Genomic DNA, 15,975 nt, shown 5'->3' with positions numbered 1-15,975 from the left:
GCTGGTGGTGTAATGGTGTGGGAAATGTTTCCCTGGCACACATTAGGTCTCTTGATACCAATTGAGCAACGTTTCCATGCCCCTAAGAATTCAGGCTGTTCTGAAGGCAAAGGGGAGTCTGACCTGGTACTAGATGAGTGTACCTAATAAACTGGCCACTGAGTGTACATCTAGTCATATCGCATGCCTGGGATACTATAGGCAAAAGCCGAAAGCTTACTCTTAATTTTCAGAATGTATATGATACAGTAGCCTATCTTCAGGTTGAATTACTCTGGAGACCCCTCCCTCGTTGACGCCCATTCCCAGTACAACTCCCTCCCACCAAACTGTAGGCTACCTCCCATAATACGATACAATGAAATGATAAAATAGAGAGGTCGCGCGCTCAGAAGTTTACACCGATTAACACGAAAAATACCAAGCTGTTGGCTGGTGACGTGACACAGCGCTCTCAAATACGCAATATTCTGGAGGGAAAAAAAGAAAGGAAATTTGGATTATCTACTAGTTGACAGCTGTACTGAGTAAGATTTATATTGAAGAAGCTAACCAGGGGGTGCCGTTTGGAAAGCAGTCACATTGTCATTCGTGGAAAGGGAATTAGTATGGGTTTGAGTGCAGTACTGTATTTGTAAGCAGACGGAGCGCACGCCTTCCTCATTAGAAAAGGTTGTATCGGGAGCTGGACTACAGGAGTGGATTCAAGCAACAGTGGAGGTAAACCCGTTTGATAACGTTACTCACACTTTACATACGAGGGCATAGATTATATAGTCTATGGCAAGCACCAAATCTACCTAACTGTCCCTGTGCAAGGCTATTGACATCAAGTCGAATGTCAAATCGCTCTTGCAAGCTGCTGTCTCGCTGCATAGCGTTGAATGGCACATCTATCGTGGCCGTTCAATTCCAACACACAGATGCTTGGTAGGGTAGTAACGTTATTACGTCGAGAAAATAACGTGACAACATTCAGGTTTGCTTTGTGTGGTCGAAAACCACTAGCTCAGTCACCCAAACAGGCTCGAAGAAGCATAATTTTCACCCCTTTGCCTTTGATAATGTCATGGATGCGGTTTTAAAACAAACGTAACACATTTTCCCCAAACTGTTAGATACTAGGTCGGTTAGATTTGTTGACCCCACCTATCAAACATGTAACGTTATAATAATACAGTGTCATATTCTCAATGGACAAGCAATAGTGAACGTGACGCATTTGGTTTAGTTACTTTGTATCTGACTAGTAGCGTTCCATGTCGCGGGGGGGGGGGTATAATTACTCTTTGACTTGTATTGTTACACATGTAGCCACTGCGTTATTTGCCGCTGGTCAACAGGGCTTATTCAGTGAGGTTGCGTTTGGTGTATGCAGATGCTTGCAGGATGGGCATCATAAGCGTTTTGATGAGGGGGAAACTGCACTTTTCAGAGCAACAATGTATTCATTATCTATAGTAACTATATTATAGCATCATGCCATTTTATTGTAAGGAACCATGTCCATACTCTACAAGGCACATGGGTTAGTTTAATTTTTTTATTTTTATTAACCTGAACCCCCAAGGAGCCTTAAAGGGGAAAACCATCAAGCTATTCAGCAAAGAGCGCAATCGGTGACTGCAGAAGGAGATCTCCAAACTTGGCCTACCTCCTATAGGGAATACGGTACCTTAGTTCTAGCTCGTATTCCGCTCTACACTGTCTCAATGTCTCATAGTGAGGGAAGACATGGGCATAGAGACTCACATTCCCCAACAACTCTTAATTGCCGACATAGAGCAACAGTCCTCTCAAAGCCCATGTCACGAGTCGCAATGGGCCTTGGTCAATCCTCATGAAATACCACAGTGATGTCATTCTCAGCAGGGAAGACAGGCTAAAGTTGTTATGGCGTGGAGAGGTGACATCTCAACAAAGGTTACATGCAACTGCATCTACACTAGGACTGTCCCCGACTAAAAAGAAATGTATATTGGTTGGTCGAGAGTAGTCTGTTCTTTCGACCTATTAGTCAACATTTTTTAACACATATTTTTCCCTAAATAGACACACCCTATGTGTTATTAAAATCAACCAGATGTAGGCTACTGAGCTCGTCTGATGCTTTTAGCACACTGTGATTAAATAATCAAGGCACACCAATGACTCGAGGGAGCCAGAGATCAAGATCGCCTAACCAGAATTAAAAAAAACTGTTCCCGATCCCCCATCTCCCCCTCCTCCAGCAGCTGCTGGCCTTGGCAGCTTCTGCCATTTAAGCTCCTGAAGTTGTCGGTAATAGGCTACACCAGGGGTCGGCAACCTTTTCCATTTGAAGTGCCAATTTATCTTAACATTTATACTGATCTGCATGCCAGTTATGATTGTCATATGCACATTTTTGTGGAACAGTTTCATTTATAATACTCTTATCAAAATTCCAAAAGTGACTTCTACTGCCATTAGCAACTATGTAAAAATAGCCTACATAAAGCCAACAAATAAAAACATTGAAGCCTGCAGGTAGAAAATATCCTGATTTATAAATATCCTATAAATCACATTGGCTACGCATGGCCTGTCTGCAAGGAACTTGAAACATTACACTTGCAAAATTGTATAAAATATTCTGCACCCTCAGTTTCCAGCGCCATTGATCTCCGGACAGACACAGCTGTAGGCTATTTGAGCAAGGGAAAATAAGTAATCAGGTAGCCCTATTTTATGACGTTTCCACCAGATCAGAGTATTACATTTTTTTCCCCTTTCACACCAAGTGGTTATCGAAAGAGGTGGAAAGATTTTTCAAATAGGCTACGTTGAGGAACTATTGTCATCCTCAATGGATGTAATTACTTTGCGAAGCTCCACAGTGGTGGTGCGTTAAGACAATCCATAAATACTATCAGATCCAAAAATGGGCACATTTATAGGCCTACATTTCGATGCAGGCCAGGTAGCCTAGGCCTACTTCTATGCATAATCAGGTGCGCGTCCTTACTCAGCATTGACCGGAGCTCTACAAATAAAATACAATGGCATGAAATAAACCAAAACTTGTTCCTCACAAGTGTAGCCTAGGTTGTGCGGTCCGCAAACAATGTGTCCACCCCGACAATGAGAACGGTAAAATACGAATAATAATATTAGCGGAATTAGTGGTAAATGTACCACTGGTGATACTGGTGTGCCATCCTGCGGCCTCCAATGGATTAGTCCACAGAGACATGCATGAATCAGACAGGTGTCCATAATTTTTATTTTTTTTATTCAGCAAAAAAATATAGGACACTGTCTTTCAAAGATAATTCATAAAAATCCAAATAACTTAACAGATCTTCATTGTAAAGGGTTTAAACACTGTTTCCCATGCTTGTTCAATGAACCATAAACAATTAATGAACATGCACCTGTGGAACGGTCGTTAAGAGACCAATAGCTTACAGACGGTAGGCAGTTAAGGTCACAGTTATGAAAACTTAGGACACTAAAGAGGCCTTTCTACTGACTCTGAAAAACACCAAAAGAAAGATGCCCAGGGTCCCTGCTCATCTGCGTAAACGTGTCTTAGGCATGCTGCAAGGAGGCATGAGGACTGCAGATGTGGCCAGGGCAATAAATTGCAATGTCCGTACTGTGAGACGCCTAACACAGCGCTACAGGGAGACAGGAAGGACAGCTGATCGTCCTTGCAGTGGCAGACCACGTGTAACAACACATGCACCGGATCGGTACATCTGAACGTCACATCTGCGGGACAGGTACAAGAACTGCCCGAGTTACACCAGGAACGCACAATCCCTCCATCAGTGCTCAGACTGTCCGCAATAGGCTGAGAGAGGCTGGACTGAGGGCTTGTAGGCCTGTTGTAGGGCAGGTGCTCACCAGACATCACCGGCAACAACGTCGCCTATGGGCACAAACCCACCGTTGCTGGACCAGACAGGACTGGCAAAAAGTGCTCTTCACTGACGATTCGCGGTTTCGTCTCACCAGGGGTGATGGTAGGATTCGCATTTATCGTCAAAGGAATGAGCGTTACACCGAGGCCTGTACTCTGGAGCGGGATCGAGGTGGAGGATCCGTCATGGTCTGGGGTGGTGTGTCACAGCATAATCAGACTGAGCTTGTTGTCATTGCAGACAGTCTCAACGCTGTGCGCTACAGGGAAGACATCCTCCTCCCTCTTGTGGTACCCTTCCTGCAGGCTTATCCTGACATGACCCTCATGACAATGCCACCAGCCATACTGCTCGTTCTGTGCGTGATTTCCTGTAAGACAGGAATGTCAGTGTTCTGCCATGGCCAGCGAAGAGCCTGGATCTAAATCCCATTGAGCAGGTCTGGGACCTGTTGGATCGGAGGGTGAGGGCTAGGGCCATTCCCCCCAGAAATGTCCGGGAACTTCCAGGTGCCTTGGTGGAAGAGTGGGGTAAAATCTCACAGCAAGAACTGGCAAATCTGGTGCAGTCCATGAGGAGGAGATGCACTGCAGTACTTAATGCAGCTTGTGGCCACACCAGATACTGACTGTTACTTTTGATTTTGACCCCCCCTTTGTTCAGGGACACATTATTCAATTTCTGTTAGTCACATGTCTGTGGAACTTGTTCAGTTTATGTCTCAATTGTTGAATCTGGTTTTGTTCAAACAAATATTTACACATGTTAAGTTTGCTGAAAATAAACGCAGTTGACAGTGAGAGGACATTTTTTTGCTGAGTGTGTGTGAATATATATACAGTTGAAGTCAGAAGTTTACATACAATTAGGTTGAAGTCATTAAAACTCGTTTTTCAAACACTCCACAAGTTAATTGTTAACAAACTATAGTTTTGGCGGTTAGGACATCTACTTTGTGCATGACACAAGTAATTTTTCCAACAATTGTTTACAGACAGATTATTTCACTTATAATTCACTGTATCACAATTCCAGTGGGTCAGAAGTTGACTGTGCCTTTCAACAGCTTGGAAAATTCCAGAAAATGATGTCATGGCTTTAGAAGCTTCTGATAGACTAATTTACATCATTTGAGTCAATTGGAGGTGTACCTGTGAATGTATTTCAAGGCCTACCTTCAAACTCAGTGCTTCTTTGCTTGACATCATGGGAAAATAAAAAGAAATCAGCCAAGACCTCAGAAGAAAATTGCACATCTCCACAAGTCTGGTTTATCCTTGGGAGAAATTTCCAAACGCCTGAAGGTACCACATTCATCTGTGCAAACAATAGTACGCCAGTATAAACACCATGGGACAACGTAGCCGTCATACCGCTCAGGAAGGAGACGCGTTCTGTCTCCTAGAGATGAACGTAGTTTGGTGCAAAAAGTGCAAATCAATCCCAGAACAACAGCAAAGGACCTTGTGAAGATGTTGGAGGAAACGGGTACAAAAGTATCTATATCCACAGTAAAACGAGTCCTATATCGACATAACCTGAAAGGCCGCTCAGCAAGGAAGAAGCAACTGCTCCAAAACCGCCATAAAAAAGCAAGACTACGCTTTGCAAATGCACATGGGGACAAAGATTGTACTTTTTGGAGAAATGTCCTCTGGTCTGATGAAACAAAAATAGAACTGTTTGGCCATAATGGCCATCGTTATGTTTGGAGGAAAAAGCGGTAGGCTTGCAAGCCGAAGAACACCATCCCAACCGTGAAGCACGGAGGTGGCAGCATCATGTTGTGGGGGTGCTGTGCTGCAGGAGGGACTGGTGCACTTCACAAAATAGATGGCATCATGAGAAGGAAAATTATGTGGATATATTGAAGCAACATCTCAAGACATCAGTCAGGAAGTTAAAGCTTGGTAGCAAATGGGTCTTCCAAATGGACAATGTCCCCAACATACAAAGTTGTGGCAAAATGGCTTAAGGACAACAAAGTCAAGGTATTGGAGTGGCCATCACAAAGCCCTGACCTCAAGCCTATTGAAAAAGCGTGTGCAAGCAAGGAGGCCTACAAACCTGACTCAGTTACACCAGCTTTGTCAGGAGGAATTCACCCAATTTATTGTAGGAAGCTTGTGGAAAGCTACTGAAAACATTTGACCCAAGTTAAACAATTTAAAGGAAATGCTACCAACTACTAGTTCAGTGTATGTAAACTTCTAACCCACTGGGAATGTGATGAAAGAAATAAAAGCTGAAATAAATCATTCTCAACTATTATTCTGACATTTCACATTCTTAAAATAAAGTGGTGATCCTAACTAACCTAGGACAGGGAATTTTTTACTGGGATTAAATGTCAGTAATTGTGAAAAACTGAGTTTTAATGTATTTGGCTAAGGTGTATGTAAACGTCCAACTTCAACTATGTGTATATATATATATATGTGTGTGTGTGTGTATATACATACACACACACACACACACACACACACACACACACACACACACACACACACACACACACACACACACACACACACACAGTACCAGTCAAAGTTTGGACACACCGACGGTTTTTTCTTTATTTGTGCTAGTTCCTACATTGTAGAATAATAGTGAAGACAAACTATGAAATAACACATATAGTATGTAGTCCTGTAGTAACCCAAAAAATGTTAAACAAATCAGAAGATTTCCAATCTAAAATATATTAAGTAGCCACTCTTTGCCTTGATGACAGCTTTGCACACTCTTGGCATTCTCTCAACCAGCTTCATGAGGAATGCTTTTCCAACAGTCTTGAAAGAGTTCCCACATATGCTGAGCACTTGTTGGCTGCTTTTCCTTCACTCTGCGATCCAACTCATCCCAAACCATCTCAATTGGGTTGAGGTCGGAAGATTGTGGAGGCCAGGTCATCTGATGCAGCACTCCACCACTCTCCTTCTTGGTCAAATAACCCTTACACAGCCTGGAGGTGTGTTGGGATCATTGTCCTGTTGAAAAACAAATGATAGTCCCACTAAGCACAAACCAGATGGATGGTGTATTGCTGCAGAATGCTGTGGTAGCCATGCTGGTTAAGTGTGCCTTGAATTCTAAATAAATCACAGACAATGTCACCAGCAAAGCGCCATCACACCTCCTCCTCCTCCATGCTTCCCAGTGAGAACCACACATGCGGAGATAATCTGTTCACCTACTCTGCGTCTCACAAAGACACTGCGGTTTGAACCAGAAATTGCAAAGGACAGATTTCCACCGGTCTAATGTCCATTGCTCGTGTTTCTTGGCTCAAGCAAGTCTCTTCTTATTGGTTTCCTTTAGTGGTTTCTTTGCAGCAATTTGACCATTTAGTCCTGATTCACGCAGTCTCCTCTGAACAGTGAGATGTGTCTGTTACTTTAACACTGATGCATTTATTTGGGCTGCAATTTCTGAGGCTGGTAACTCTCTTGAACGTATCCTCTGCAGCAGAGGTAACCCTGGGTCTTCCTTTCCTGTGTTGGTCCTCATGAGAGCCAGTTTCATCATAGCGGTTGATGGTTTTTGCGACTGCACTTTAAGAAACTTTCAAAGTTCTTGAAATTTTCCGGATTGACTTTCCTTCATGGCTTAAAGTAATGGACTGTCATTACTCTTTGCTTATTTGAGCTGTTCTTGACATAATATGGACTTGGTCTTTTACCAAATAGGTCCAATCTGTATACCAATCCTACCTTGTCAGAACACAACTGATTGGCTCAAATGCATTAAGAAAAGAAACTCCACAAATGTACTTTTAACAAGGCACACCTGTTAATTGAATTCCATTCCAGGTGACTACCACATGAAGCTGGTTGACAGAATGCCAAGAGTGTGCAAAGCTGTCAAGGCAAAGGGTGGCTACTTTGAAGATTCTTCAATATAAAGTATATTGTGATTTGTTTAACAGTTTTTTGGTTACATGATTCCATGTGTTATTTCATAGTTTTGATGTCTAAACTATTATTCTATAATGTAGAAAATAATAAAAACCCTTGAATAAGTAGGTGTGTCAACTTTTGACTGGTACTGTATATATTTGCTACTGCTGGACTAAAAAAATCTTGGTCGACCAACAGTCTATCGACAAACCAATCGACCAGTCGACTAAATGTGGTCATTGCACGCTCCCTCAATTTGAGACCTCTGTTGCATTGTGTTGTTTAACAAAACTGCACATTTTTGTGACCTGTCTTCAGCACAAGGTGCACCCGTGTAATGATCATGCTGTTTAATCAGCTTCTTGATATGCCACACCTGTCAGGTGGGTGGATTATCTTGGCAAAGGAGAAATGCTCATTTAACATTGATATGAACATATTTGTACACAAAATTTGAGCTAAATGTGCTTTGTGTATGGAACATTTCTAGGATCTTTAATTTTGGCTTATGAAACATGGGACCAATACGTCACATTGTGTTTATATTTTCAGTATATTTACAGCTTGTTTCACAAGCACAATGACAACCTAACACTGCCAGCCTGACAGGGAATGATTCAAAATGTTGGAGTTTGCTGTATTTCTTTAACATTTTATGCAGGTGATTGCATAAGTGAGAAAATGAAAAACCTTGGAGAAAATAATTGAAACATTGGTTTGACAGTGTACTTAAAAATCTTGGAACAAATGCCTAGTACCACATTGTCACAACAGCAGTGGCTTACCTCAGTGGCAGACATTTTCCCTCAACACACCTGGTTTTAAATGCCATGTGTTAATTAGCTCAATGACTATCACCTGTGACAGTGCGCCACTGTTCCAGCTCAGCCAATCGAAACACACAGACAATCGATGCAAAAATGCTTGTCCTTCACAAATGTTTTTTGGCATTTGTTTTAGATTTGAAAGCATCACCGGGTGCACGTTTTGGTTTTTGCTCTAGCACTACACACCTGATTCAAATAACCAACTAATCATCAAGCTTTGTATATTTGAATCAGCTGAATAAGCAAGTGTGTTTGTGCAGGGCTGAAACAGAAATGTGTGCTGTTGGGGGGTACTTGATGACTGGAGTTGGGAAACACGGACGAAGGACATGTATTTGTTCACTTATCCCTGGTCACACCCACGCATTCCCAGTTTACACTATATTTATAACATTGAGCAGGGAATGTGAATATATTTTTGGTTGCTTTACTACCCTCCAGTTGGCACTATATCTTGATGCCCTTGCTTTTGCGTTTGGCTCATGCAGTCTTTCCAGTTGCAACATTCAAGGCTTGTTGCATGAAACAATACCAGGATGAGTTCCTCTCATACTATAGGCCTACTCTGTCACCAGAGCTAAATGCATCTTATACTAATGTGTATTTATAGGCCTACCCCAATGGAGGGATATCTCAAATAGAACTGTCTTTGTCTTAACATGGCCAACGGGAAGTGAGAATATACTATGGTAAGGGTCATTGATGCGTTCAGCCAGCGACAGGGAAAGATATCGCAGAGGTGGCGGCCGTTGTGTTCTAGTAACCTACTGGCCCCTGGGCCACTAGGCACAATTCATGTGACAAGTCACAACAGTTGATGAGAGTTGCGTGTTGTCGCATCACGATGCACGTGTAGCCTGTGCTCTTGACCATGTAGGCATTTTCTGAAATGGCCCAACATATTTGGTCCAAGAACTGTATGACATTTTGCTTACAGGTAGAAAAACATACAGGAATTGAATCAAGCATGTGTCCGCCCAAGCTATTTATTGAATGTACAAAAGCTTATTTATTTTTCTGTAATTCATTTTGTCAGAGTTAGCCCACGTTGCAGTCAAAGCAACATTTTAAAGGACTATTTCAAGAAGAAGAAAACAAATCTGACTGTTTCCCTTCGTTGCCGTCCAAGGATATTAGAAGATTCTCCAGTTGGAGAGTGCTCTTCAAAGGACCGCGTCGCTGGCACAGATTGTTAGTGTAATATCAGCATTCTGTTTGATTTCGACATGGCCTGATTCTTATCGGGGCGCTTGTTTCTTGTCTGTCTTCAGTGAATCTCTGCATCTATCTACTTGTATTCATCATTTAACCTAAGTATTATGGTTGCAAGAAGATCAACCGATTTGTTATTTTACAGCGAGAAGGCATACTGTTTAACAACAATGTCCCCTCTGCCTATGCTATCATGTGCCAGGCCCGTCTTGCTATGTATGCGCCTGTCTATGGCATCAGGCAGCAGCTGGGGAGGAGAAGGGGGAGAGAGAGAGAGAGACTGTCTCATACTATTATCATTACGTAGCCTACCTGAAAGATGTCAAGGGTCTTAACTATGTTGAATTGCAGGAAATGAGCTTCAAAACAACAAATTAAACAAAATCAAGCTGGTTGTGTTTTTCATATAGGCTATCTCAATAAACAATTGAAATCAACAATTTGAAAAAGGGGGCAGGCTGGTAAGCCCTGGTATAGGCCTACTACTATAGATAGCTATGCCATGGAGGTCTGTAGATACAGCGTTCTACACTGTGTGTACAAAACAATAGGAACATCTTCCTGATATTGAGTTTCTCCACCCCTTTTGCCCTCAGAACAGCCTCAGTTCGCCGGGGCATGGACTACAAGGTGTCAAGCATTCCACAGGGATGCTGGCCAATGTTGACGCCAATGCTTCCCACAGTTGTCAAGTTGGCTGGTTATCCTTTAGGTGGTGGACCATTTTTAAAACACACAGGAAACTGCTGAGCATTCAAAAAAACAGCAGCGTTGCAGTTCTTGACACAAACCAGTGCGCCTGGCACCTACTACCATACCCCGTTCACAGGCACTTCAATCTTTTGTCTTGCCCATTCACCCTCTGAATGGCACACATATACAATCCACGTCTCAAGGCTTAAAACTTATTCTTTAACCCGTCTCCCCCCTTCATCTACACTGATTTGAAGTGGATTTAACAAGTGACATCAATAACAGGATCACAGCTTTCACCTGGATTCACCTGGTCAGTCTATGTAATGAAAAGAGCAGGCGTTCCTAATGTGTTGTACACTCCGTGTATATCCAGCCATATAAACTCCTGTTGATGTTTACCCACTCAGGAAGCTTCCTTTGATTCTGTTTAGGCCTTGAGTCGGTGGCTTAGCGTTGCTTGAAGCCAAATCCCAGCACGTTTGTTTGGATGGCAGTCTCCCATAACACACAAGAACAATGGCAGGAGGAGACTCCGAGGATGTGGAGAAAGTCAATAGGGCTTAATGGCCATTGTGACACACAATCACAGTCTACCATTGACTGCATTGACTGCAGTGGGAGCTATCTAAGCTAAAGTAATGCTAACAAGAAGAAGTTAGCCTAGCCATTCAATGTGCTGGGAAAGTCTGCTTAGAGATGCTAATGGTAAACTAATATAGCTTCCCTTTTCCATTGAGTGACTCTTAGGGTCAGCTTATTCACTGAGGAGTTGATTGTAGGTGGTCTATTTGGTCTTTAGTCAGTCAGTTTGGCAGCTAACGCTGATGTTAGCATTTTTGCTCTCACTCCGTAGCTAGCTGATGAGTAGAGTTGTTGGTGGGATTGACAGTTCTCGTCCAGTGCAGCACTTATGTAAGGCAAACACAATCTTCCCTTTTTTAATAAGTTAGCACCATGTCATTTGGGTTTTGAAGGCAACCAATCATTTTCCATTTCTCAGTGTTTTGTGGTGAAGCCTGTTCATACGCTGACAGGGTGGTAACATTCTTTAATGCTTGTTTATTTTCCGTTAGTGCTGAATCACTGTCTGTAATAAGTACTGCCATTTTTCTGCATTACTTGTCTGGCCAGTGTTGGTCAGTCTGTGTTAGTCAAAGTTTTTTTTAATATTAAATAATTCATTGGTGGGTGCTTATTTGTCATTTTTCCTTTTAATTAATTTTTTATTTTTATCCCAACCCTTCCTGAGACACCTGAGATTGGCGCCACAGCCAGGGTCTTCCATTATCAATGGTGACCCTGGAGCAATTAAGGTTAAGTGCCTTGCTCAAGGGCACATCAACATTGATTATTTAAAAAAAAAAAATCGGTTCGGGGATTCGAGCTAGCCACCTTTTCAGTTTCTGGCCTAATGCTCTAACTGCTAGGCTACCTAGTGTGGGTAGTCTGGTACAGTACAGTCATAGGGGGTGTCAGTTTGTCCCTGTAGCTGAATGACAAACGAGAAAAGGGTGGTGGCTGTCGACAGACAGACACCCCCCTCTCACCCAGTCTCTTTAGCAGTGTATTGGAGGAACAGTGTCACAGACAGTGGGAGGGCGGTGGCCAGTCAGTCACCAGGCCTGCGTCACCGAGCTGGCACAATGCAGACCAGTGCCTGGGTGTGGCACCACAGCTTGATGTGGAGCCCTGCTGTCCTAGCGCACTAGGAATGGACAGTCTCTCTCTCGCTCTCGCTCTCTCTTGCTCTCATTACTTCTATACTCAGCTGAGGGGACTCTGAAAGTATAGTCAAGGTTCTGTGAAAGTTGTTCCCTATTACAGGTGTCCTACTTGTGTGAGCAGTGTCGAGGTTAATCTGGGACACTGGACTGTAAATATACTGTATTAGGTTATGGGTAGAACATAATAATTCCTCCTCACGCAGTAGCTAAGAGAGGACTTGTCATGCGTATCATTGTTGAAAGGGCCACTATTCTATCAGTTGACAGATTCTATTTTAGAAACAGCACTTCCCACTTCATGTGGAAACCGGGATGGAAAAGCCATTCATGGTAAGCTGACATGGTAAGCTGTCAGTCACCAGTCAAGTTTATCTTTAATGATTATACCATACTTGGCCTACTTCCACAATGCAAAGTGGAACGTATAAGTGCAATTTAAAGATTTGTGGTACAGTAGTTTCTCTTTTACTATAGAGTGTATGTCCCCCCCCCCCCCCCCACACACACACACACACACACACACTTACCCCCTCCACACATACACCCCTCCAGCTCATCTGTGTCCATGTGTCTCCCATGAAGCTCTCTGTCTGTGGCTCTAGATCATTTGATGTGAGGGATGTTCAAAGGCAGAATACCCACTCACTGTGCTCCGTCACTGATCAGAGCCCCAGGCATCACCCCCCCCCCCACAGTCACGGGCTGTCTTGGGCACCCTTTTTAATACCGCTTCGCAAATGTATTTAGGCCCTTCACGGTGTCGTGTTTGTTTAATACACAATTCACTCCCATTCATTCACCCACAGATTCGTGTCCATTGCAGAAGCTACATGGTACATCAACCTTGTCCACTGCTGGGAAGGAATTAGCTGTTGCTAGGAGCTTTACAAAATACTTTTATTGCAATGTTTAGTCTGAGTCTGAATGGTAAAACAGGTCACTAATTAGTCTATAGTGTTACCATAGAGATGTATAGTAATATGTCAAATTCATGCCAATGTGCCGCATAAAGAAGTAGAGGTGTATAATGTTCATACGCTCAGCCCATACATTCTTCTTTTCTTCCTTTCACAAAGAGTGTCATGAAATGGGCAATAGAATATAACTATATGACTGCTTACATTTTAATGGATACATCTATCTCCACTCAAAGCGACTGTGTTTCAGGGTCTATTTTGAATAATGTGGGGAGATAGTGCAGTAAGGGAGTGTAATCTATAGAGCTGATGAAAGCTGCATTGTCTACACCAGCTCCAGACTGAGCTGTCCTATTGGCCGGTGTGCACAGTGGCGGAGCAGATGATTGGCTCGTGGCTGTGATGTCTGGTTGGTCAGTATTTTCCTGGAGTAGCAAGCCAAATAGAAAAAGTATTTAGCCGGGCTGGGGGGTCCCGACTTGCCCCCCATGGGTTATTAAGACATTTTTGCAGAACAAGCTATATTTTGCTGGGCTCTGGTACATTCTAATGCTAGATTCTATTTCAACCAGCAACTAATGTTTTTACCGTGTTAGTTTTATCAGCTGTTGTACAACAAGGGAAAATGTAATTTTGACCACACTGGGCCTTTAAAGGTATGCTGTAAAAGTATGCTGAATCCTGTAAAAGTATGCTGACTTCCATGGGCTTCAAGCTTCTTTTGAAGAGACATTTTCTCAGCTATCTGCAATACAGGATTGATTGAAGAATGAAGCAAGTATTAAACATGGACTTTGCTCCACAGAAAGCAACCGTTGACTACTCTATTGTCAACGCTTTGATTCAATCAGTAGACCTACAGTATCAGTCAAATGTTTGGACACACCTATTCATTCAAGGGTTTTTCTTTATTTTTACTATTTTCTACATTGTAGAATAGAAATGAAGACGTCAAAATTATGAAATAACACACATGGAATCACGTAGTAACCAGGGTTGTGTAGTTACTTTCTAAATGTAATCCGCTGGTTACTTGTTACCTGTCCAAAATTGTAATCGGTAACGTAACTTTTGGATTACCCAAACTCTGTAACGTAATCTGATTACATTCCTTTACTTTTAGATTACTTTCCCCTCGAGAGGCATTAGAAGAAGACAAACATGTATGTTACTAATTGAATGACATCTATTGCAGGATAAATTAATGTTAAAGTTTACATAGCTGGCCATATATGGATGTTAAATTTTACTTTATGGGTTGGTTATGTAGGCTTCTTCTAACCCATCGCTTTCTACTACATATAATAATACGATTAAATTATAGACTTTGATTTTTAATGTAAAGATATCAGAATTCCAGTCATTCCAAAAAATCTTCAACAATAGAACTTGGAAATATAGATTAGTCTAATTGTTTTACCTGAGCCTAACCCCAAAACTAAGGACTTATTAGTCAGCCCTACTCTGTTGTTCATGATTTTGTTGTCATGGACGACTGATTGGGCTCATTGATTTGAGTTGAAAAATAAATGCTGCGCTCATGGAATGGTATGCTTTGATCACTAATGAAAAGTGCTATTTACATGTGAAAAATGAATGCCATATGCTGCATTTGCTATAGGCCTATTGTTTATCTTTTTGTTGGTGACACTTTGATATCTTGATAATATGCAGCTGTTTAAAGGGCGAATCCACAGATGAAACAATAACAAAATGGAGGCCCCGCCTCTGTTTTGGTAAAAAGCTGAGGGATGAGCCTGGAGAAATGTAACCGCTCTCAGATTAATAGACAAATGTGGATGCAAGGACTGACCGTCCATGATATCAAAATTATTGTTTTAACCATGTTATGAGGCTATACAGTGTTTGTTACATTTACAATGTTTACAAACATTGGAGAAAAACAACTTATGATTTGGGTTCTCATGTAGTGTGACAGTTGAACTAAGCTCATGAGGCATTTATGAGTTCTATTCTTCAAGAATCAATGGATGGATAAATATATATATATATACACACACACTCACACAGTACCAGTCAAAAGTTTGGATACATCTACTCATTCAAGGGGTTTTCTTTATTTGTACTGTTTTCTACATTGTAGAATAATAGTGAAGACATCAAAACATTGAAATTACAAATGGAATCATGTAGTAACCAAAAAAGTGTTTGAACAAATCAAAATATATTTTAAATTCTTCGAAGTAGCCACTCTTTGCCTTAATGACAGCTTTGCACATTCTTGGAGTTCTCTCAGCCAACTTCATTGACCTGGCCAAGGCTTTCGACTCTGTCAATCACTGCATTCTTATCGGCAAACTCAACAGCCTTGGTTTCTCAAATGACTGCCTCGCCTGGTTCACCAACTACTTCTCAGATAGAGTTCAGTGTGTCAAATCGGAGGGCCGGTTGTCCGGACCTCTGGCAGTCTCTATAGGCGTGCCACAGGGTTCCATTCTCGGGACGACTATAAACTCTCCTTCCAGACTCACATTAAGCATCTCTAATCCAAAATGAAATCTAGAATAGGCTTCCTATTTTGCAACATGCTGCCAAACACACCCTCGTAAAACTGACTCCTACCGATCCTTGACTTCTAAGATGTAATTTACAAAATAGCCTCCAACACTCTACTCAGCAAATTAGATGTAGTCTATCACAGTGCCATCTGTTTTGTCACCAAAGCCCCATATACTACCCACCACTGCGACCTGTATGCTCTCGTTGGCTGGCCCTCGCTTCATATTCGTCGCCAAACCCACTGGCTCCAGGCCATCTACAAGTCTCTGCTAGGTAAAGCCCCGCCTTATCTC

General features: G+C 42.2%; 1 protein-coding gene across 1 annotated transcript in view; it reads left to right on the top strand.

The window, feature by feature from the left end:
- The first annotated feature begins 366 nt into the window (after nt 1-366).
- The window catches only part of myo9ab (myosin IXAb), a 225,214-nt gene continuing 209,605 nt past the window's right edge, over nt 367-15,975 (top strand). The window contains exon 1 of the mRNA XM_071326669.1: nt 367-720. The gene's annotated coding sequence lies outside the window, so the exon portion shown is untranslated. The remainder of the gene's footprint in view (nt 721-15,975) is intronic.

The sequence above is a fragment of the Salvelinus alpinus genome, chromosome 9 (genome assembly GCF_045679555.1).
Source record: "Salvelinus alpinus chromosome 9, SLU_Salpinus.1, whole genome shotgun sequence".
Lineage (NCBI taxonomy): Eukaryota > Metazoa > Chordata > Actinopteri > Salmoniformes > Salmonidae > Salvelinus > Salvelinus alpinus.
The sequence above is the reverse complement of the archived record's forward strand: the minus strand, read 5'-3'. Positions and strand labels throughout refer to the sequence as shown.